The 26,174-nt window shown below is 32.9% G+C and overlaps 2 protein-coding genes and 1 long non-coding RNA gene across 3 annotated transcripts in view; 2 read left to right on the top strand and 1 right to left on the bottom strand.

The window, feature by feature from the left end:
• Positions 1 to 26,174, bottom strand: part of LOC143202896 (protein 60A) — a 56,281-nt gene that overhangs the window by 28,175 nt on the left and 1,932 nt on the right. The window lies entirely within an intron of this gene.
• Positions 3,586 to 26,174, top strand: part of LOC143202918 (uncharacterized) — a 196,216-nt gene continuing 173,627 nt past the window's right edge. The window contains exon 1 of the long non-coding RNA XR_013007246.1: positions 3,586 to 3,631. This is a non-coding gene — a long non-coding RNA (uncharacterized LOC143202918). The remainder of the gene's footprint in view (positions 3,632 to 26,174) is intronic.
• Positions 19,347 to 26,174, top strand: part of slf (C-type lectin domain-containing protein slf) — a 31,513-nt gene continuing 24,685 nt past the window's right edge. The window contains exon 1 of the mRNA XM_076414908.1: positions 19,347 to 19,486. The gene's annotated coding sequence lies outside the window, so the exon portion shown is untranslated. The remainder of the gene's footprint in view (positions 19,487 to 26,174) is intronic.

Here is a 26,174-nt window from a genome sequence, read left to right as displayed (position 1 = left end):
AAGAAAAGTCTAACTATTCTCCTGGCACGCGACGTTGCCAGTTTTTGTAAATTATAAGTGTATTTGAAGAATATAATTTAAATAGAATAAATTACCTTGAATTCATAAATTAACTTAAATTTACCCTTGAAAGTCAAGTTAACATTTTTTGGTGACAATTTTGATCTTTTATAATGTAATAATTGTAATATGAAGAGAAAATAAAACAATGTGTAAGTTTACAAATATAATTTATTTATCAATATATAAACATTACAATAAGAAACTTATACTTCTATAAAATTACATGATAAACTCTTTACATTGTGTTTAATTTATTTTTAAATTAAATATGTTTATAGAAGGTTCTTCAGTTTATATTTAGTATATTATAGAAGGTGAAAATTATACCTGAAAATGATAATTTGTGAATTCAAGATTTTTATATAAATATATCTATTTCTATCATATTCTTCAAATATACGTATAATTTACAAGAATTGGCAACGTCGTGTTGCATTTTAAGAATTACATTGTCATTACCCTTGTGTCGTAAATGTCCCCCCTCCCCTAAAAACAGACTTAAGAGCTGACAGTTTAGGGTTAGTAAGCCTAGTGATCATGCACAGTGAAAATAATTTTTAAGTTTATTGTTTGACATGTGGACGACATGCGATTTTAATAAAACGGCGCACGTGTCGTGCGGTCTAACTTTATTAAACAAATGCATAAGACGCTTCCTAGCCGACTTGACACAGTGATAAAGACGATAGGGCCTACAAACTCTTACTATTATGACAGTCGCGGGTTCAAATCCTGCTGGGGCATGGTCGTAAATGTATGTTTGTAATTATTTAACATATGTGATTGTTCTAGTCACGCCAGTAACCAGGCTAGGTAAGACCTGATGTCCTGTGGGATGATTTCTAAGATGGGGTCACTCTCCAGTCGGTAGGTTTAATGCAGAGGACCGTGGTTCGGAGCCCACGTTAAAGAAATGGCTTTTTTGATTTATTGTTATGTTTTTTCTTAATCAAAGGTGTTAAAGGCTCACTGCAAGTGTGTATTATAGAAGGAGATCCAATTTTGTATCGATGAAATTCAGTCAATTTTTGCAAAATGGTAATATAAAATTTCGACAAAAGAGAACGTATGTATGAATGTACTTCATTGCATTTATTCTACTTCCTAGATAATATATGATAAAAATGATGTAATTTATGACAAAAATGGATTTTTTATTTCATTCAAATTTTGTGCAAATTTTAGGACAACCTATATAATATCGTCCATAAAAAACTGTTTATTAATTTGCAGAATTTATTTATGCCAGTAGCTTTGTGGGGCTGACTGATGGTCAGGTGTTGAACAAACGTTAAAATGATTTAATATAATACCGATTATGAATTGTCAAAATTATTTTAATTTAATTAACTGACTTTAATAAAGATACTTAAATTTATGAATATGATCATCGGTGACAAAATTTATTGGTGGATAACGTTCATTTATTTCTGTAGTTTATGTCATAAACATCATCTAATTATTATATATATTTCTGCCTGTTAATTTCATTAATTAGCCTAGAGATATTAATGAGTATGGAAGCCATGAATATCGGCGTTTTCTAATATAGTCGCTTCTCGACTATATAGGATGGAAAGGGGGTCAAGTTTAATGCGTGAGACCATTAAACATATTTTTTGCTTTTATACATGAGTTGGATATTTGTTAACTCAGTCAAGGATCATCAAAGATACATCTTTGGTAAAGATTACCCGAGGAATATATTCTGTTTTACGTGGAGCGCTGAAGATGAGTGGAATTATGTCGGAGTAACAAGAAGTAGCTCGATAAATTAAGACTTGATTAACTTCAGTTTCATTGATATGATGTTCATTTATATTATAACGGACAGATGGGTACCAGTTCATTCTTTTTAATCCAAATATCAAGGTTAACTATTTTCAACCAACGAGTTTTGAAGTGTTATATATATTACTACTTTTACTTTTACGTACTTATAATAAACATTCCAATAGTTTTTGGGGATAATTTATGTTTATGTACAATATTTATCCTTTAAGGCATGCTGCATTGACTGGGACAAATAGTAGTTACATAATGCTCGGTTTGGTCAACACACTGCATAAGGGAGAACATACAATGCACATCCAATATCCCATATTTAAGTGTATTAGTCAGATGAGGTTGAGGGTATTCATGTTATATGCCTTATATGTTATCTTTTCCTTATTGACTCCATCACCAAACCAAAATCCTGATTCTTTTACTGAAAGATTTATTGTTAATAGATGTTTGCATTTTTACAATTTGGTGTAAATGCTTAAAAATAGTTGCTGAGTGACATAACTCAGTTGCAAGCCTTTTTGACGTTTGTGGTGCATCCAGTAGTACTGGCAACACCGCATATTTAAACTTTTGGGATTGTCTAAAGAATAAGAAAATTGTCTAAGATCAAAACCAACATATGAGTCGTGACCTGTCTGAGCAGCACTTCACTTCATATGAAGATACCAAAAATGGATCGATTTGTGGACACCCTCAAAAGATACATCGTTCTTTCGAGATGGAATCCGCAATTTGCCTGAGATATGGGATAAAAGTATAGCCTATCAATGGACAATACTTTGAATAAAATACATTTTGTCGATTTGTCATAATAAAGCTTTAAATTATAAAAATCTTTAAAATTAATTTATAGGTTTAATATTTAAATTTGAAGAAAATATTTGTTGTAAGATTGTATAGAGAAGGCTTACACCGAATTTCAACTAAATCCATTCGGTAGAACTTGTCAAATCATCTTACGATCTTAAAGGATTAAACTTTGCAAATATGAAAGAAAAACTTTTTTGGAAAAAAGATTTTTTCCAAAATTTCTACACTAAATTAAGCCTTACGCCTAATGAACGTTATGATAACCCTACACTAGCCGGCTTGGTGGCGCAGTGGTAAAGGCGATGGAACGGTCCTCTTACTGTTGCGATAGCCGCAGGCTTGAATCCTGCTGGGGCATGGTCGTAAATTTATGTTCGTGATTGTTTAAAATTTATGATGTGAATGTTCTAGGCAAGAGTATAAAATCCGAAAATGATCCCAGTCACGCCAGTAACCAGGCTGGGTAAGACCGGATGTCTTCTGAGATGATTTCTAAAGTTGGTCACTCGCCAGTCGGTAGGCTTAATGCTGAGGACCGTGGTTCGGAGCCCACGTTAAATTTTAGGTCCAGTCCAGATAAACCAATAGTTGGTAAAAGGAGACTTTAAAATATACAAAAAAAATATTGTAAATAGATAAATAAGTTTAGGTAGGTATTAAGCTAAATTGTGTGAATATAAAATATAAAATACGTGTAGTAGATAGGTTAAATAAGGCTTTTGTTTATTCTTATTTAGTTATTACAACGATTATTATGTACATATTTTATTTTAAAAGGTTTTTTTTAAATAAAAATTTAAGTTTGATTATTTTTTCATTTTTAGTGAGTTCCTTATTTATTTTTCGATGTCGGTTAATTTTTTTTGTTAAAAATATATTTTTCTCTTTTTAGTGTTAGATATTTACTCAATAAATTACGCAGTTATTTTATTAAGTATTACAATGGGTAGGCCAAGTAAAGGTGCAGCCCGTATGAGGAAAAATGGGAATAAAGAAACAATGATTGAAAATAAGGAACGCCTCAGGCTCCGGGGTCCGCTACCTAACCTAGTTGATTTGACGAACGTTCAAATCAAACTAGAACAACAACAAAAAGTCACTGCCGGGAATCGAACCCGCGACCTCCGCGTGTGAACTGAACGCTCTAACCACTACACCATAGAAGCAGTTGCCTGCAATATTTCTACGGTTTCTCATATGATATGGTTAGTGTTAACATTACATCAGTTTAGCAATAACATTATACACAAATATCTGATTATTTTAGATAAAAAATATATGAAAACTTTGTATGTGCTAAATGTATGTGCTTTGTATGTATTGTGTATGTTGAAATTTAAGGTTTTCCCTCGATTTCCCCCCCTTTCCCCCATCAGATCCTGACTTGGTTCCAAGGATCACCTCGGAAGTATGCTCTTTCTAATAAAAAAATAATTTTGAAAATCGGTCCATAATTGCCGGAAAAATCGGTGAACATACATTAAAAAAATATGTACAGTCCGAACAAAGAACCTCCTCCTTTTTTGAAGTCGGTTAAAAATAAGCTTGACCGCACGAAAGACTTCTGTCTGTCTGTTGCTAGAAAATGTACACCGGTCGTCAAAAATTATAACCAAGCTCTTGCTTATATAATTACCATAACAGTCGTCAACATAACCTTTTATGACAGCGATAACACGTTTTATTTTAAGATAATTACGAGACCGATGAAAAAATAAGAAGCAATAGTCATTTACAAACAAAAGGAATTATTAATGATTATACATAGGCGAGTTGTTTTAAATTATCATAACAATTCATTAGCGTGTTTTCAACCGTAATTATCTAGATAATTAGTATACTTAGATTTATCAGGAACGTTTTTACTAATTAATTAAATAATGTTAATGTATTCTTATTCACAATTCATGGGAGAGAAAAGCGGAAATATGAGATATAACAAACATACAGTCCAATAAAACAGCCAATGCTCGTCATCGAAATTTATCGCAATGTTGCCCGATTTTTATTTAAAATATTTGCTGGTTTATAACCTGAAATTAATATCACTAATGTTTTAAAACATGACATTTGTCAACATGGTCTACTAGTATCAATCTATGGGGAATTTTATATGCTGATTCCGTTACATGTTCTGACGCATCAGACAGCATTCTATTTCTTTTTAGCTAAGATAAAATGAAAAGGAAATGCCAATTCCGTTTGGAAACTGCATTTGGCAATATATTCGACGTCATTTAGGACCTGAGTTGGACGTAGTGCTAATTTTAGAGTAAACAGTCTGTCCAGTGGACAATAAGTGTTTCTCCTAATAACTATATGTCGTCTACTCAAGATAACAGTGAACTTATGTCATTAATATGTCGAATGTATTGCCTATCGCAAATTGTAAATTCATTTTTAAATAAGATAATATTTTCCTTCTCATTTTATTTTAGTTAAAAAGAGATATAATGCTGTCTGATACGTTCGAAAATATAATCGAATCAGCCTACAAAATTCGCCTGATTGTCAAACGTCTGCCAAATTCTTCAAAACATTAGTGGTAATAATTAAAGGTGATAAATTGACAAAAGTTGTTTTGGCACTTTGGTTGTTTTGATACATTTTGGTACAAGAAAGGGACAACATTCCGTTGGGAACTATTCGGACACACTACGAATCTATTCCGGGAAGAATAGCACCTGTTTTAAGAGAAAATTTTATTTAAACACTTTATTAATAAATACACATTGTGTATATGTCAGGTGTTCAATTAAACTGCTCATAGCAGGTGGAAATGCTTAAATAGTACTTAAATAAAATGTTTTTTTTAAACTTATATTCCCTATTTGTAATTCCATTATTTGTTACAAATGTAGTTCGTAATTGGCATTTGAAATACCTGTTGCTGAAGTATTTTGTAGATAGTACTTCAAATAGTTATGACGTCAAAATACATTTACCATTAGTCCAGATACTATAGGACTGATTACTTAGGCGAAGACCTTCAAATATCCACTGTGACTCAGAAAATCAAGAGAATCGCAAGGGAACATGAGGAAAGAGTCCACTCTCATGTCAATAACGAAGTATTACAACCCTGGGATAACACTAGAACAGGACACAAGCTCAAAAGAATTAAACCCTTTGATTTTGTATAATGTAGTATGGCGAGGTGCATTTAATAGAAAAACAGCAGTATTAGTACACAAACATGATTACACAAGAGTCGATTTTTCTGGTCGATATATCGAAATTTTGTTCAAAATAAATTAAATATAATTTTTAATAAACAGTTACATATATTTTGTTAGGCTAATATTTCACTATTTTAATTTTTTCTCAAAAATATCGATATATTTTTTTGTAAAATATCGATATTTTTTATATTTGTTACAAAGAATATATCGATATTTTTTCTTCTCCGATATATCAATATTTTTTTAAAAATATATCGATATTTTATTCGGTGGCCAACACCCCTACCAGAGACTAAGATAGGACTGATGGGTCCTCCTAGATATATACCTAGATTTAAGTTATTGTAAAGATAATAAATTTTAAAAAAATTAAAGGAAATTCTTCTTTTACTGACTAATAGACTAGGCTGTATAACGCTGCATTTATATAATCTGGCACTTGAATATATTTTGTTTTTCAAATAATTAAATACATGCTATGAGTATTTTGTTATAAGTTGTACTTTAACTGAAACAAAGCGTGTATTTTGCTAAGGTCTGCAGATATATAGATAGAAAATGCCCTTTTAAACTCTCTTTTTGTAAGTACAATCTAATGTGATCGGTTTTTAGGTTAGATCTGAATATTCTTCTTTAATAGCGCATTACAGAGTCATATAAGTGAGTCACGAGTCCCATGGCGTTAAATAAAGTTATCGAGGCAATTTTTTTGACCAATAATCCCTGAAGATCGTCGTTTATTTTCCTTGACTTTTGCGAATTAGCGATAATTTAATCCCGCAGATAGGTTCGGTGCCGTTCACTTCGTACTAAAACTAGAACAGGCGCGATGAGACCGCATCCGCGATAACCTTGCCGGCGTTAGCGGCTCAATGTCGGCCGGGGGGTGGAGGAAGAAGAAGAAGAGGAGAAGGAAGAGCGCGATTCTCGGATGAGCGCGTGATCTCGGTCGATTTTTCGACAAGCGAAAGGTCGAACGAATGATCCAGATCGGCATTTAAGTATTTTTTTTTACGGCCGTTAATGAAATCCGATTCGTTTTACATTCGATTAAGGTTGTACGGAGGAATGTTCCGAGTCGTTTACATATTATGAAAACCTTAACACTGAAACTGTGCGTGTCGACTGTGGTTTTTATGTTTAATGTTACGAATGCTATTTTGAATATCAATAAACATTTTATTATATGGGATATTTTGCAAGATTCGCTGTCAACAAACATCCGTCTTAACTCGACACACTGATTTGTCCTTGATTTTTTAAAATCAATGATAACATTTAGCATAGTTTAAAAAATTGCTTTTTTTAATATAATGGGCCCCGGGAAAGTAATTTCGACATTATTAATTTTTTTTTATAGCGAATTTAAATAGACATCAATAAATGCGTGTCTTCGAAAAGGGATCAAATAGGTATAGGATAGAAAAAATATCGATATTTTGGGCCGGTATCCTTTCAAAAAAATATCGATATTTTTGGCCGTTTTTTTTTGAAGATAATATCGATATTAAAAACCTAGGATTTTTGATATAGAGTATCCTTTCAAAAAAATATCGATATTAAAACCTAGGATTTTTGATATAGAGTATTGAACTTTAGATTTTAGATTTCTCCCTTATTGTTTTAAAATAGAGTATCGAACTTTGGATTTTAGATTTCTCCCTTATTGTTGTCGGTTTTTTTTTGAAGATAATATCGATATTAAAACCTAGGATTTTTGATATAGAGTATCGAACTCTTTTTGAGAATTCTCCCTCCCGTTGTCGAAAGAATCTTGCGTGAAAAACTAGGAGTCGAACTTGGAGCGACGAAATATCGATATTGTTATGAAGAAGTGTCTCTGATATTTTTTATTCTCCAATATATTTGTTAACGTCTGAGATTTCTGGACGAAAAATTAAACGAAATAATTTTCACCAGCCTCTTTTGAACCCGGCTTTACACCAAGTTTGCTAGATTGCAAAAATCTGCTATATTGTGGATATATTAAAATTTCCCAGTAATGATATATGTGGACTAACGTTTCCCGCTGGTTAATTCTGACAGTTTCCATTCAGTCACCTTCTTCGAACATAGTATATTGAAATATTGTTGACATTGAGGAGTCTAATTAATGATTTAGACTGATTAGAGCAGCTAATTATGAACATTTCATTTCCAATCAACCTAATTGGCGTCAATACGAGCTTTGCAACCATTTGTGAAGCCTCTCCGGACTTCAACCACAATATTTTTCACACATTTTTGTCAAATGCAATCCACTTGTCACTATCTTTCTTTCACTAGAACTTTTTTTTTGAGTTTTATTATTTCAGTATTGACAGCTTCCTGAAAATTGAATCTATGACATGTACTCCAATTATCGATGGTGACGAACCCAGGTGTGTTCAAGGATGTTTCTAATTGTTCATTTTGAAAGACAAAGTTCTGTGCGTCATTGAGGTGGGGACCAAATCTTATATTCATAGAGAACGGAACTGTTAAAAACTACGTTAATACTTCAGGATGATGTAAATCGACGTTTTTCATTAGATTTAGTTGTACAAAATACAAAAACGCCAATTAAGTACACATTTTAAGTACTATTTAACCTCCATCGGTAAAGAAACCGCTTGCTTCAATATGTCGGGGGCGTTCTTTAAATGTACTTGCTGTAGTAATAAGTTTTGCCGTTCCATAAGAGATGGCCGTACTAAGTTCATTGTTTTATTCTTTTAAATACGGTAATACTTTTTTGAACTGATTTATGAATTTCAGAACTAATTTTCATTTATCTATTGACTGATTCATATAACAGGTTAATTGAAAAGTCCGCGCCCTGGTACATAGATAACGCTACTAGTATTAAATCCATATGTTTTTTAGTTAGCCCTAACCCTCAAAAGATGCGTGTATAAATTTAACAGCTGTCGGATCATTAGTTTGTGAATTATAGCATTTTGAGTGAAGCAACTTTTGTTATTGTGAAGAAAATGGATAAAAAGGAATTTCGCGAGTTGATAAAAAAATCAACCATCAAGGATTGGTGTGCTAAGTTTAGATGTGGTGAAATGAGCAGCAAAGACGGTCAACGCAGTGGACACCCAAAAGAGGTTGTTACCGATAAAAACATTAAAAAATCCACAAACTTATTTTTAATGACCATAAATTGAAATTGAATGAAATAGCAGACACTCTAAAGATATCAACTGAACGTGTACATCATATCATTCACGAATATTTGGGTATGAGAAAGCTCTGTGCAAAGTGGGTGCAAGAAGATGATCAAGCGTAATAAACCCGAGTTTTTGCGTCGATATGTGACAATGGATGAAACATAGCTCCATCATTTCACTCCGAAGTTCAATCGACAGTCATCCGAGTGGACTGCACACGATGAACCCGCTCCAAAGACTGAGAAAACGTAACAGTCGGCTGGTAAGGTTATGGCGTCTGTATTTTGGGATGCGCATGGAATAATTTTCATTGACTACCTTGAAAAAGGAAGAACCATCAACAGCGACTGTTACGTAGCATTATTGGACCGTTTGAAGGACGAAATCGCCGAAAAAACGGCCGCATTTAAAGAAAAAGAAAGTGCTGCTTCATCAAAACAATGCACCATGTCACAAGTCAGTGAAAACGATGGCAAAAATCCATGAACTGAACTTCGAATTGCTTCCTTATCCACCGTATTCTCCAGATTTGGCCCCAGCGACTATTTCCTGTTCTCAGATCTCAATAGAATGCTCACTGGGAAGAAATTTTTGTCGATTGAACAGATTATCGCCGAAACTGAGGCCTATTTTGAAGCAAAGAACAAATCGTAGTACAAAAATGGTATCAAAAGATTGGAGGGTCGCTATAATCAGTGTGTCACCCTTGAAGGGAATTATGTTGAATAAAGAAAACTAATTTTGCCAAAAACATGTGTTTTACTATGGTAGTCAGGGGACTTTTGTGTCATAGTAATCTTTTATAATATAAACAAAAATATGCCGTAATGATATTGCTATTTTTGTATGACATGGTTATGGAGGTTTATCAATTAACATACAGATATTCAGTAGAATAGATATTAAGTTTTAAGCAGTCTGCAGCAATATTTTGGGTGGAGTCTTGAGTTTCGGCTGCTGTAAGCACAATACACTGTATTCAGTGCTAGCAGTAGAACATTTTATGTTGGTGTCGTCTCTCCACTACTTTTCAACATGGCAGTGGATGCAATAATGATAAAAGTTAAAAATAAGACACGGCGTTCAATACAAATTCAGTGTTCGATCTGATGCTCGCTGATGATAACTCTATATTTGCTGATGCAAATTTTGAGACTTCTAGATATCCTCATGATATAGTTCGTACAGTATATACTTGAGAATTAATGAAGGAAAGGCCAAAGTATTTACAACTGATGGATTACCTGCTATTATATATCTAAACGGGATCCAGTTAGAGAAAATGCAGTAGCTCAAATACTTATCAGTAATACAATAAAAGAAAGCAGCATTTACTGCTGAAGTAGTAAAGCCTGCTGCTGATTAGCAGAACAAGAAAAGTTTTAGGGATGGAGAAGGAGATTTATGAGTTGTTACAATATCCAAGATATATTTCTCATCAAAATATTTTCGAATATGAATAATTATATAATATTTTTGTTTTGGTTTTTTGGTTATATATATATATATATATATATATATATATATATATATTTATTAATAACCAACATGTCCATATTAGAATAAATAATATTCAAGTGCTATATGTTAACACAGCAAAATATTAAGGAACTACAAGTGATACGAATATGAGCTGGAAGGTTGATGTAAAGAAGAAGAAAGAAGAACTGGATACTAATTTTGGAATCCATTGGGCATTTGGAAGAAATTCTGCCCTATCACCATACAATTTTGTTGATGTATAAGCAAGTACTTGATTGAAACAAGATGGGACTTTTAATTTTTAGTTTCTTTTAGTAATTTAGAACTGTTTAATATTACTATTTGAAAAAACATTGTTCAGATTGTAATTGTTTATAATATCACTGAGATATTATTTCATACTAAAAAACTATCTTTGGAATGGTTCTTAAAATTTGAAACAAAATCAATAAAATGTATAAAATAGGTCGAATATTGTAAAACATAAAATGTAAGCACTATTTCGTAATGGAAAAGCATACATTATGTTTGAAGTTTAAATACTTATTATACTTTTTGATTTTTACAATTAAATCTTCACTATTTCATCACGTCAGACGTGACATGTATATTTTCTGTTTTAAATCATATGACCGCTATCGACGTAAATAGCATGAATTATAAGAATAAGTCGATCTACCATACTCATCAGATCTATCTCTCAGATATTAATATATAATCGCCGACCTTAGCATATAGGTGAAAAAGAAACTACAATAGTCGTAAATAAAGATGAACTTCAGATGATTAGTACTAAACAACCAGTATACGGTATATCCGGTAAATTAAAAAAAAAACTTGCTGCGTCCACACAACAGCAAAATATCAATATTAATCAAGAATAATGAAGAGTTTCTAGTAATTAATATTTCAGATCCGCGTTACCGTAAAAACACGTCGTCGGGTGTTTAGTTTTTTTTCCTACGTTGTTTTATGGCTCGTAATCGATTAAATCCCAATAAAACCATAATTACCGTTAAGGATTTTATTTTCTGGGACTTTATCGCAATTTAAAACTAAAGGAGAAAATAGTTACTCATTAATTATTATACAACCTTAAATTGATTCAGTATATAGGGTTGATATCAGGCGAAGCAAACACGACTGAAGATACGTAGTGACACCGAAGAAGTGAAAGTATTGGAATGGGCTGATTGTGTGGACGAGACACTAGAAGAAATCGGACACCGAAAGGATAATACATTAGAAATAAATAAATACAAGTAGTTTGGCGATCGTGTTCAGATTATATAATTAATTAGGTTATGTTGTCTCTCTCCAAAATACATAATAATGGAAACTGATTAAAAAATCGTTCAAGTTACAACAATTCAAAAAATAACTTGTCTCCAAACAATAAGCCACTATGCTGTCCGTCTTCTAGACTGTGTGTTTGTTGTATCCTTCTACATGAATATGTTATTGAAATTGGATGTCACATCTCTTCGGCCTTGACACGTGCTATTGTCCTATTCCACACAGCACCAAGGCCAGCTCATTTGTATGTTGTATAAGTTTCCGTTGCTATTTTAAGATATGCTGACTTATTTCCTGTTTCACTGTTCTCATATTGAGATATACAGTCTATCCAAAGTTTTTTTGTATATACGTCATCGAGGTGTTTAATGTATTGCCTGCCGCAATTTATATATTCGTTTAAGAGTCAGACAATACTTTCCTTTTCATTTTATTCTAGTTAAAAAGAGACACAATGTTGTCTCGATAAGTACGAACGTTTAACCGAACTAGTCTGCCGAAGTCGCCCGGTTGTCAAACGTATACAAAATTCTTCAAAACATATAAGAGGTTATAAACCGGCAAACGTTATTTTGATGTTTTGCTTGTTTTGATGAATTTCAAATCACTGCTTACTGTGATTGAAAATTCAGAAGCCTGATAAAACAGATTGCGTCTCTAATGAGTTACTTTGAATAACAACGAGATAATGGAGCCCCCCCCTTCCAGTTAGATTAGTTAAAGAGGTAAGTATTTTTACTGTTGTATGTTTACTGGTAAGTGTTTTCAGCAGGTTGCAGCTGCACTTAATATTAATATGGACACTGAAATATCTCAAGAAATTAAAAATATAATCAAGATCAGCCTGATGTTAGCTCTATCAGAAATTAAATATATAAAATGTATAAAAACAGTGGGTAGTTTTTCAATACCTTCAATTATTTCAAAGTTTTTAGATTTACTATAATGTTAAAGTAAGTTATATTTCATAATATTTTTGTTCAATTATTTTATTTAGATTAGAATTTTTTTGTATGTCAAAGCCAAACAGAACTAAAACTCAGAGTTAATTCGGCAATATTGCAATATTTCGACGTCACAAATATCCATGATGTATTACTAAAAAAACTTTGAATAGACTTATAGTGTGCTGTTACTCTTAACTCTAGTTTAAGTAATTTTACTTTAACTGGGAATATATACTAAAGAATATATCTCGCATTTGGCTTGCTTGTGTATTGATGCAGTCCAAATAATCATAAATAAAAGTCCGACAGAATAATATTAATAAAGTAATTTGTAAATTAAGATTGTACTAAGCATGTCTAACATAAGATACAATAAAAAGTTGAGATAAGGACTTTTTACCAAGGAATTGGTGGCTTACCCTGTACAACGATGTTCATTATTCGTCTAAAAAAAAACTACAGTTAATGAATTCTATTTCATACCTAATAATAATATCATTTATTCGAAATAAACTAACAAAATATATGAAAAATAACATATTAAGCAATGTGTCGTAACGTATTATAGAATAGTTTCTGCTGGAAGTTTAAATACACTAACGGTCATTATACTTTTTAATTTTTACAATTAAATCTCGTCCATTTCAAAATGCCAAACGTGATATGTGTATTTTGTGTTTTAAGTCGTGTTAGTGCTATAAACGTAACAATTATATAAAAAGCTAAGCAACATTAACGTCCTACTCGATAAATAAACGAAAACAACAAAAAAAAAACGACTACCAAATTTGTAGCTTTTATGTTAAGTGTTATTTTGGTAAGAAAGTAATCCCAACCTTGTGTAAATCGCATTTCGACATATTCGACTGTTAATTATTTTATTTAAATAATAGTAATGATACTATAACATTTAAGTTTCGTTGAAATTATTACAATTTTAGCTTGAATTTTAAAGAATATTTAGGTGCTGGTGGATATCTTATACTAAACCTAATAAGAAGCAATAATATGCCTTCTAATAACTGAAGCTTGTAATATTTTGGTATGTTGAAAATGAAAATATATGGAAAAAGTTTGAAGGCGTCATGGACGTGATTCCAAATTCTGACCAAGATCGTGCCGTACCTAAACCTGATGACGTGTCAAGTTCTAAAATGGAAGATCATAGATGTCCGAAGTTGTTTTCCCAGGGCTACCTAAATGATTTGGTACTTCTGGCAGAACTGTCTTCCTCCTGGTCTAGATATCGTGGAATTAACTTCCTACTTTACCCTAGAGGCCAAATTGATAGGTGCATTAAAGATAAAAAAGAAGCCTTTAAGTAGTTCTTCTTCATAACGACGGTTTGGAACATGGAAATTAAAATATGAAGACCATGGTTAGTGAGTTTGTAGCGATTTTAAGCTGGATCTACCAAATCTGCTTGTTTTGTGTTTATGGAATAGCAGAGACAGATTATATCACTGGACTAAAAAGAGTTAGCAGCAGACGGAGCTTAAAGTTGGTGAAAATTACGTCCTCCAAGAGAAATATTTGTACCTCCACAGAAAGTTATTTTACCACCGCAGCAAATACAGTTGGTATTGATGAAGCAATTGGTAAAATGACATCACCAAGATGGAGATTGCTTCAAATAAAAATTTTCCAGGCTTCTCAGGAGCAAAGGTGAAAGAATGTGTTTTCGTCGGACCAGACATCAGACGGCTTATTACTGACCCACAATTTATTATGACTATGACGAATCTTCGAAAAGAAGCTTTCAAGGAAGTCATAGAAAAAAATTTAAGAAATTATAAAGACTCTAACTATAAACAAATCGCCAACTAAACGCATTTCTAGTTACGACTATTAATATAGTTTTTTAGAATATAGAAATCAATATAGAAATTTAGGAGATGTGAGTGTCTCAATGAAATCAGACTACTGTTAGAGGCTTCAGTGACGCCTTGCAGATTCTTCATACAGGCGAAAATATATAAAGAGGAGCCTCACAGGGCAAAAGAAAATGTTTCAGATCTAATAAAATATATCATTAATAGTTAAATAATAATTTATTTAATAGTGAAATAAAATAATATTTTTCAAATCTTTTCTCTTTTATTTTAATCCTAGAGAAAAAGAGATTTAACTTTATAAGAAATTTTGGGGAGATGTTTCGCGACGTCCAACATGTATTAGTACATTAGTATCTATAAGTCGGTAGTACAATAAGTAAAGTGAATTCTCGATCTAAAAAGCGTTGTGTACAGATAGTAAAGAAATGCAGAATCGTTTCACTTCGAATAAGTATTTGGCTGTCTTTAAAAAATGGTTGATAATGTTAAAAATCCTAAACTCACTCAACTAACTATCAAAGACTTAATATCACTACATAGTATAAAACAAAGTCGCCTTTTCTGTCCCTATATCCCTATGTGCGCTTAAATCTTTAAAACTACGCAACGGATTTTGATGCGGTTTTTTTCAATAGATAGAGTGATTCAAGAGGAAGGTTCATATGTATAATACATGCATAATATACTACGGCAACATTGCTAATTTTAGAGGTTTCTAACGTGATGTCGTAAATTAACCTATTTTTTAGGCTTATTTAGCAATTAGCAAAAACGCTGCCTAACCCTACGAGTTAGATCAAATTAATGTACTACAGTATTGTACACCATAAAAAGGTCTACAAAAAAGTCCGCGATGGTATATGTTTATCTTTTAGGGATAACCCACATTAACCATTTTTATTGTTTACTTTTTACGTGAGAAAATGGCTTATTTACGAAGCTATTTTAAGCAATACGGCATTAATCCTTATCGAATTAAGTACCTTAAATACAGTGTGCAATTAATATAGATCAATATGGTTCATTACAGCATGTAAATTAAACAAATATTTTCGGAGATATTACAAATTTAAAATTTGCGTTTAAAAATGTGTAATGTAATAAAAATTGTATGAATTTAGATATTCCAAAGATAGCAGGAAATCTTCATAGTAAGTATAGGGGAAGAGGAATTGTTTTACTCCAAATTTAATGCGTGCAGGCCAAGGGCAGTAATGAATGAACCAAAAATACTGGATCGATTTTAATCATGTTTTCATTGAGTGACATAGGCATATATATTTTATGCCCGTGCAAAGTCGGAGCGGGCCGCTATGTTTTTATATACAACGTTCATATTTTTTCTGTAGTGTATTTAATTTAGTATCAGCATTGCACCCGTGCGAAGCCGGGGCGGGTCGCTAGTAATAGATAATTGATACAGCGTGTTTTGTTGTTGTAAGTTGAGGTACGTTTATTCATATCAATAATCATATGAAATAACAAATATTTATTTTTTAATTTTAGAAATTAATCCCTTTCCGAAAGGAGCTACACAAATCGCCATATACTTTTATTCTTGGATTAATTATTTGATAGTTAGAACTACACTAAAATAATAGCTCCCGAACGCAAACCTTTTAAGAAAGGATTAACCAATAAGCGATTTAGAAATTAAATAGTGCTTAAATTTTATTGCCCAAGTAAGAAATGATTTGTTAAAGTGTCATCAATTGAATAACTAACTTGATGAGTTCATTTCGCTAAAGAAAAAAGTGTAGGTTTAGGTAGGTATTAAGCTAAATTGTGTCTATATAGTAGAATATAAAATATGTGTAGTAGATAGGTGAAATAAGGTTTTTGTTTTTTTTTATTTAGTTATTACAATTATTTTATATACATATTTTATTTTAAAACTTTTTTTGTATGTTAAAGATCTAAATTTGATTATTTTGTTATTTTTAGTGAGTTTCTTATGTATTTTTTGAAGTCGTTTTAAATTTTTTTTGTTAAAAATATTGTTTATAGTATCGGTATCTACATATTCAATACTAAAATTTGCTATTTTTAAATTATATCGACTGCAATTACAAATAAATCGAGAATGCTTTTTATTATATATAATACCTTAATGATAATCGATTGATGAACATGATTCATCTTTTTGCAAGGAAGAATCTAGGAAGTCTATTATATTATTTACGATACTTTGCCTATATACTATCTTCTAAATCAATTATTGTTTCAGTGAACATTGGCATTGTAAATGTTAATCTAAATGTTGCAAAATCGGCATGTGACTTACGGTGATATTTTGAAAATAATTTGAAAAACCAACTTTGTTAATTTACACTTTTTAAAGGTTTTGATAGTCAGAGTCATGTGATACGGTAAGTTGTTTAGTAATTTTTTAAACGGTATGTAGATGGCAAAGGCCCTATAACTTGAAATATATTACACGTGCCGACGATGAAACATCCCAATTTTCAATAATTTTAACTAGTTCTTGTATTATTTCGCATACTAATTACGAAAATAATAATAAAAATCGTATCATCGATCAGTTTCTCACATTTTAATTTTTTAATATCAACAACTTAAGTACGAAATAAAATCAGTGTCTACACATTTTTCTAAAATTGAAAATGATTATTGATATTGATATTAATTCGTAGACAGCTTAAAGCGAATACCGGATATGATGTTACAATATTGAAAGAATATCATCACTGACATTTGTCTGGTTGTCCTTGACTTGGTACAGTTCAAAGAAGAATCGATATCAGTTGATAGTCGAATAAGTAAAAAAATACTGAAAAGTGAAACGTAATATTTCTGGAAAAAATCGACAAAAACAATTCTCAACAATATAACAGCCCGGTATATTTCAAAGTACCACGGGACAGTACAATTTTTGAAGATATTACACTATAATAATAATGTCTTTACCAATATATTTTTTGTAATTTAATCAAGAATTGATTATGACATCTAGCAGGGTAATGCCATGCATATCAATACTCTTTCATAAAAATATCTCCACAATTTCGTGACTAGATCAAATGCAATAAGGCCATTTTAAATAAATAACAAACTCTTAGCGCTATGGTCACGAGGGATGAGGTTTGAGACTACCACCATAGGGATGTATCAAAACAAGAGACTATAGCCGATCCAAAAAAACAGTCAACGTGCGTCATCAAAATTTCAAAATCATTTTCGCATTAAATCTGATTTTTGATTTACAACTATTGGCCGTTTATAACCTCTAATTATTATCGCTGCTTTGGAGAATTTTGCGTACGTTTGGCAACAACCCATCAAACGTTCGAAACGAAAATTCTAACGCGGCAGCATTGCTATTTGCTGACGTCATATATTTTAATGACTTGCATTGGCTGTTCCATTGGATAGATCAAAATTAGTTTTTTTTATTCAACATAATTCCCTTCAATTCAATCACCATACACTGATTATAGCGACCGTCCAACTTTTCGATACCATTTTTGTAGTACGATTTGTGCTTTGCTTCAAAATAGGCCTCAGTCTTGCAGATCACCTCTTCATTCTTCCCAGCGAGCATACTTTTGAGATCTGACAACAGGAAATAGTCGCTGGGGGGGCAGATCTGGAGAATACGGTAGATGAGGAAGAAATTCGAAGCCCAATTCATGGATTTTTGCCATCGTTTTCACTGACTTGTGACACGGTTCTTTTTAGTCCTTCAACAGTCCAATAACGCTATGTAATAGTCGCTGTTGATGGTCCTTCCTTTCCTAAGGTAGTCGATGAAAATTATTCCATGCGCATCCCAAAATACAGACGCCATAACCTTGCCAGCCGACTGTTGTGTTTTGCCACGCTTTGGAGCGGGTTCATCGTGTGCAGTCTACTCGGATGACTGTCGATTGGACTTCGGAGTGAAATGATGGAGCCATGTTTCATCCATTATCACATATCGACGCAAAAACTCGGGTTTATTACGCTTGATCATCTTCAAACACTGCTCCGAATCATCAACTCGTCGTTGTTTTTGGTCAAAAGTGGGCTCGCGCGGCAACCACTTTGCACAGAGCTTTCTCATACCCAAATATTCGTGAATGATATGATGTACACGTTCAGTTGATATCTTTAGAGTGTCTGCTATTTCATTGAATTTCAATTTACAGTTATTCAAAATCAATTTGTGTCGGTAAGAGCCTCTTTTGGGCGTCCATTGCGTTCACCGTCTTGGGTGCTCATTTCACCACATCTAAACTTAGCATGCCAATCCTTGATGGCTGGTTTTCCTGGGGCAGTGTCCGGAAACTCGGCATCAAGCCAAGTTTTTGCTTCGACTGTATTTTTTCCCTTCAAAAAGCAATATTTTATCAACACGCGAAATTCCTTTTCATCCAGTTTTTCACAATAACAAAAGTTGCTTCACTCAAAATGCTATAATTCACCAACCAATGATCCTGACGACCTGTTATATTAATGGTTGGTCTAGGAGATCAGTTTTAATAATAATAAAAAAATTGAATCCGATGCATTTTCACTACCTACACTTATACCATACCGTTACGTCAGAAGCGCGAGCTCCTTGGTCATTTACGGCCGCTTCATCCCGATCGAGGTTAATAGAACCGAACCGGGTCCCATTCGGCGTTTCGTCTTTCGAAAAGAGCGTCGAAAAGTCCGAAAGGACGACAGAGGTGGGGGGGGTCAGGCGAGGGAGACGGCGCCGTCGTCCGTCCCGAGATGGTTTCGGCTCCCCCCAATGCCGGCCATCGCGATGGATCTTTAGCAATCGATATAAAGATGAAGGCAGCTCTCACCGCGAAGATTTCGCAGCTAGTTACCATCGCACGAGGTAAGCACAGAGACGTGCGTGACTTTCGTTCAGAGTGGGTGTGTTTTTCGTCACCGTCGACGCTTTCTAACTCGTACTTCAATAGGATCCCAACGGGGTAAGTCCGTGGTCTCATAAACGCTCTTAGAATAGCACCAATTAACACTTTTATGGGATTATATAACCGCGATTAACATTTTAAAGTCGTAGAGACACGAATGGCAAACAAAAACTACGTTATTTTAATGACATCATTAAATAACTGCCAGTACCACTTTACAGAATACGTTCTAAAAATAATACTAATTCAGTCAGAACGCTTCTCCATCATTTCTATTCATCGTATGAATTGATGCGTCTTTGTCCTCAATATCACCATCGGTTTCTGCTACAACTTCTTCATTTAATCCAAATATTATTCTTTGGGGCTCGTGGACCAGAAATATATATCCAAATTTATAAAATGTTGTTATGAAAAGCGAAGATTTTTGACGATCTCTTATAGTCTCATTTTATAAAATGGTTCTTTTTTGTTCTCAATATCGCTAGTTTAGCTTAAAAGAAGTTTTTAGACTACAGTTGATGATTCATTTTCGAAATCTAAAAGGTTTGGACGTAAAATCTACTATAGTATCATATCTTCTTCATATAAGCCAATTTTTTAATAGGAAATATTATATAAAATGGTTCTTCTTTGTCGTCAATATCTACTACGAACAAACATGGAGAATCAAAACTTACAAAGAAATTATGTTGTAATTATTTGGGATATATCTTGGTCAAAAGATAATTTTTTCTTGTATCTCTTATTCTTTTTATCCTTTTTTTAATCTAATCTATCTATCTCTTCTAAACGGCCGTTTATTCTTAAACAACACTTAAATTCGTATAATATTGTTATGAAAGGCGATTATTCAAATGACCAAAAGATATTTTTTGTTGTCCTTGCTTGTTCTCGCATTTAAATTACATTTAGTTGATTAAATAATAATATATGATATGATAGCTACTTCTATTTCAAATATCCGTAATTTATTCCCAACGTGTAGTCTGACTTATTTGTTTGATTTGTCATCTGGATGTGAAATAATCTTAAAGATCTCTTAGTAAATTCAAATTGTAGGCTTTTTGAAATTGTGGGAAGGTAAATGCATCAATTACAATCAATACCAATCTTCAGTGATAATTTCTTTGCCAACAGTAATATCTGATGGTGTTCTTTACCACTAATGTCGAAAAAACAGTTTTAAAATGTTGAAATCAAAACGTTATAACTATCCTTTAGTTTCCAATAGCATTTTTCTTTTATCAAAAAAGTGAAACCACCTCGCAAGTAGTGTGTTATTGGCTCCTAACTACACATCATCGAGATTGAGGAAAATGTGTTGTTTATACACAAAGTATGATCATAACATAACTTCCTTCTATTGTACAGTCAAATATATTCAAATTTGGTTGACATAAAATATGAAAATCACGGTTGTCAACAAAATAAAAGAAAGTAATAATGACTAATGGTTTTGGTAAAACCTCGCCACAACAGTGTTTAACGCTATTATGTCTAGAGTCCCAACAATGATTAGTAATTTTACATTCGACTAGTAAAACTACATTCCCCAACATCGCCAAAAATAATAAACTGATTTCTCTATTATATCTATTCTGATTTTCCTAAACTCTATTATATTAAGTTTATCTCTCATCAGGTAATTACTTTCCGGTTTTATTAACAGATTGCACGTATAGTCTATCCAAAGTTGCTGTGAACATACGTCATCAAAATGTTTAATATAGTGTCTGCCGCAATAGTAAATTCGTTTTAGAATCACACAATATTTCTATCTCATTTTAGTCTACTTAAAAAGAGACACAATGCTGTCTGATAAGTTCAATCGTGTAAACGAACCAGCCTGTCAAAGTAGTTCGGTTGCCAAACCTATACAAAATTCTTGAAAACAATAATAATAATGTAACATTTTTGTTTCATAATTTTATTTAGATTAGAATTTTGTTATAAGTCAAAGACAAAATAAACTAAAACTCAGAGTTGATGAGGCAAAATCATAAATTGACATGACGTATGGTCACACCAACTTTGGATAGACTATATGTTATATGCGGAACACATTACTTTTCTTGTTTCATCAAAAGAGAAAAACCGCTGAAAGTCTTCGTTTGCTGGTAAAAAATCATAAAAGTTCAAGACAAAGGACGTTGTGACAGACCGAAAACGCTTGAAGAAGAGGAATTGCATGAGTTATTGGGTGAAGACTCAACACAAACTCTAAAACAATTGACAGAAAAGTTGTATGTGAGCCCGGTCGCAATTTGTGAATGATTACGAGTGATGGGAAAGATCCAAAAGATCCAAAAAATCGTTAGTGAAATGCTGCTGCAAAGGTGTTAAAGTTCATTTCTATATCGTTTAGTAACGGCTGATGAAAGATGGACTTATATCGAATATCCCAAGCAATTTCTGTTTCAAGAATGTTCAAGAACTGTTGAAATATAGAGAAACAATTAATACTGATCGCTACCGATAACAAATGAGAAGACGACGTCTCATATAAAATCCAGTCGAAGAACTGTTGAAATAACTTTTTCAAGTTCTATGGGGCTGCTGCACCCTCCAGACCTGGCTCCACTCAACTACCACCTTTTCGCATCGAAAAAATACGCGCTTGCTGAGCAGCACTTAATAGGAAAGGAATTACCGACACGCCTGGTTTTGACATTTTTCTACATAAAACATAAGAACAATTTTCCTTTTAGTCTTATTGGGTTATTCAGTGTGTACAGACAATGGTCATGGATCACTCACAATTCCTTTTTTGGATATTTATATTTTGGATACTTTTCTTGTTGGACTTGGAAGAAGACTGCTGCTGATGAACATATATCGTATCACCTTTTTGCCAATAAAAGAAATTTTAAGGTGAAAACACGATCAAAATACATGCAACTACCCAATAATCAACAACCAGCGCGGCTTAAAAGTAAACGTTCTCTCTTTGGCAATAAACAGACTCGATCATTCTATTGATAAATATTACCAGATCGATATTTTAAAAGATTAATAAGTACACCAGCAATCTTGGCTTTCGAATGTTAAAAGCAGTCGCTGGGATTGAAGTAACATTAGGATTTTATTATTTAGAGTAAGATAATATTTATATATATATTACGATGAATGCAACCTTTACCATAAAATGCATATTATTAATATTAGTGACGAAATAAAGTGACAGGTGATATTTAGTTTTACCCATACTGTGCGTGTATCGATAACAAAAAAACGTAATTAATTAATAATCTATAGTCAAAATATTTATGAATCGTCAACGACACATGTAAGATTTTACTTCGGAGTTTCACCGCCCAAAGGTATGATGGCGCTGATCGAGAGAAAGCTCCTACGTACTGTAAACATATACGATTTTCAATTTTGTGAGAACTCACTAATGTCGAATAACAGAGACAATACCGCGCCTTCAATAAATCGAAAAGGAAATTAATATGTCGTGTAGAACGGTGTGGAAAACAATATAAATCCATGCCGGTAGCAGCGGATGCAATTTGTATCCAATGAATTATTTATAAATAACATTATGTCGGTTTATATTTATAAATAAACGACAATGTAACGTCTTCATTCGCGTATATTTATGATGTCACCGTCGATTACGAGAGATTACTCTTAAGACTGTCGCGTTGGACGATAATTAATATATATACGTGAAAACGTACCAGAGAAAAATAGTTTTGAGAAATTACAAGGCTTGTTCAATAAGTTCTTATAACAAAGTTATTCTATTAGTTGCGTTTTGTCTGTATATTAAAAACCAAGATTATATTATACTGCATATCAAAAATTGACTCCAAAAATTCTTAATATTGTCATAATTGAATACATATATATAGTATATCCAAAGCTCGTGTGCAATGTTAAAACGGTGCAATGTTGCCACATTAACTCTGAGTTTTAGTTTGTTTTATCTTTGACCTATAACAACATTCTAATTTAAATAAAATTATTAAACAAAAATGTTATTTAAATGTTAATGTAAATATATGTTATCAAATATAATTTAATTTAACATTATAGTACATCTAAGAACTACAGTTAATTATACAGCCACAATAGTGTATAGGTTAGAGTTATAACCTCTTATCACTATTGTTTTCCATAATTTTGCATACGTCTGACAACCGAACGACTTTGACAGGCTCATTCGTTTACGTGTTCGAACTAATCAGACAGCATTGTGTCTCTTTTTAACTAAAATAAAATCAGAATGAAAATATTGTCTGATTCTAAAGCGAATTTACAAATCGCGGCAAGCAATACATTAAACATTTTGATGACTTATGTTCGCAGCAATTTTGGACAGACTATATATATCATGGAATTTTACATTGTAACTTATTTAAATTCGAAAAATATCCAATACTCGAGTATCGAATATCGAATAAGTTGAGTGTTGAGATACGGGAGAGAAAACAAGGTTGTGAATTAAATACAATTTATTTTCTCTCTTTCTTGAGTAAATGAATACCCAAGATGAGTTATTTAATTGATAAAAAATACATATATATACATTTAAAAGATATTAATTAATACGCATGTACTTACTATTAACGAAAAGTGTAGATTGGCTAATGTAGGCAGGAATTCTATGCTTGTTCAGTGTTCATGCAAATCACTGTCAGACTGTCTTCTCGTTGTGGATGCGGTTCCTCGGGTTCTTGTTGGTGGTGGACAAGACTGGTCCAAGAAACCCTTTTCTGTACTCCGATTGGCTGAGAATATCGGGGTGGGAATCACTCTTCCAGCCAGGAGCTTCTCACACTGATAAAACATGTGCGTCTCGGAATTCCCAAAAATTCCACGATTTCGGGTCTTCTTGGTGTTTATGGTTGTAGGCGCCACAAGGAGTCCTCTACCAGGTCTAACATCTGACACGTTTCGTCTAGCCTCGGTACCTGAACCCTCGTTATCCGAAACACTCGACCACGATCATCCTTGTTGAACACGTCCGTTCTGTTTACTTGGTATCTTTTTGCCCGTCTATATTTACCAGACGTTCAATATACTGCGAACATTATGTCATGATTCTTTTCCCTGTCATAAATATTAAAAACTTCAGTTAAAAAACTAAAAGACTCTCTAACAATAGACCCGAAAGAATTCTACAATTAGCGTAACTTACATTTTACATGGCTCTCCCAACCATTCATAATAAATTTGCGTCGCAACACTGAGTTTTCCTTCAATTTTTCGATGTGAATCCATGCATTCTGCTAAAATGGGTTGGAAAAAATTGATAATTAGATTTAAAGGATATTTTTCGATATGCTTTACTGTGAAAAATCGATACAACGTACTTTATTCAAAATATTTTCCATTGATAGCCGCTATTTTTTCCAATCTTTCAAGCAATTTGGGGAATCCATCTCGAAAGATCGATGTATCTTTTAAAGCTCAGACCCAGACGGGTCATGACTCGTATGTTAGAACAATTAGTAAAGAGCAAAGTCTGGTGAATACGACAGGTGGAGTAGTATTTCCTATTTTAATGTTTCCAAGTATGTTTTTACCGATTTTGTACCATGTGATCGAGCCTTGTCCCGCTGAAGAATAACATTCCTGCGTCTTCGCTCGTATTCCGCGCAGCGCTTGGCTCAAACGCATCAATTGTAGTCGATAGTGATCCCCATTGATGGTTTCATTAGGTTTTAGTAGCTTGATGTGGTATACTATATCAAGCTAATGCCACCAAATACAGAGCGTTAACTTGGAGCCATGAATATTCGGCTTTGCCCTTGATATTGAGGCATGACCAGGTGGTCTCCTTGATTTTTTTCGCTTTTGCCGTTGAAGCACGCAATATTTTTGCATATTCCTCTTGCATTTTACATGGATCAGTATAGAATAATGCGTTCCCAACTTCACCTTGAGATTTTTGGGCTATCCAGAACGCTTCTTGTCTTCGGTGCCAAAACCACCACTTTTAAAACGTTGAAACCGGTATTCACATGTTGAAAATGATGAAGCGTGGTTGCTATAAGCTTCAACAGTCAGCCTCAGGCGCCTTTTTCTTCAAATTACACTTTATTAGCAAAACAAATGCGATTTACTCGGACTAACCGAACTGAAAAGTGAAGGCTTTGTGGAGGTCTTCGAATAATTTATTGAATGAAACTATGTTTTCCTTAACACTTTATTAATAACACTAACTATTATACAACTAATTAACTAGTGAAAATGTATGAATGTTTGATTATTGAAAGGATGATTGCTGATTGAATGTAAGATGCTTGGACGTCGAAAGATGAATGCATCTGCTGTCTATTTTTCTGCGTGCCCTTGACCGTTTTTGGCCAATCTTATTCTGTGGCCAGTTCGCGATAAGAAGAGGCCTGACGTCACCACAGCTTCAACACGTTGGTTATAATGTACCCGATGCGATTTCGACTGTCAATATATTTTAAACAACATAACCTAACTGTTAAGTTCGATTGTTTTAACATTTCTCCACATAAAACAACAGTTTTATACAACAGTTTAATTAATACATAATATTATATTTAAGATAAAATCCTCAATAAATTCATATTGATTTTTTGTGTTATTGATGTTTCGATTGCTACGGTATTCACTTTCGACTGTTGATTCGCGAGATTACATCATTGTTATGAAGTGGGCTATGGCAGATAAAAAATTAGTTGTCCGGTAGCCTAGGTCGTTGGAGAAAATAAAACCAATCAACATTCCTGTCTCTGTATATTATTATTATGTAAGATGT

Source organism: Rhynchophorus ferrugineus, unplaced genomic scaffold (assembly GCF_030347505.1).
Source record: "Rhynchophorus ferrugineus isolate W39M unplaced genomic scaffold, kcgeb_rfMv2 rfM9, whole genome shotgun sequence".
Lineage (NCBI taxonomy): Eukaryota > Metazoa > Arthropoda > Insecta > Coleoptera > Curculionidae > Rhynchophorus > Rhynchophorus ferrugineus.
Note: the sequence above shows the minus strand (reverse complement) of the source record. Positions and strands in the feature narration are given on the sequence as shown.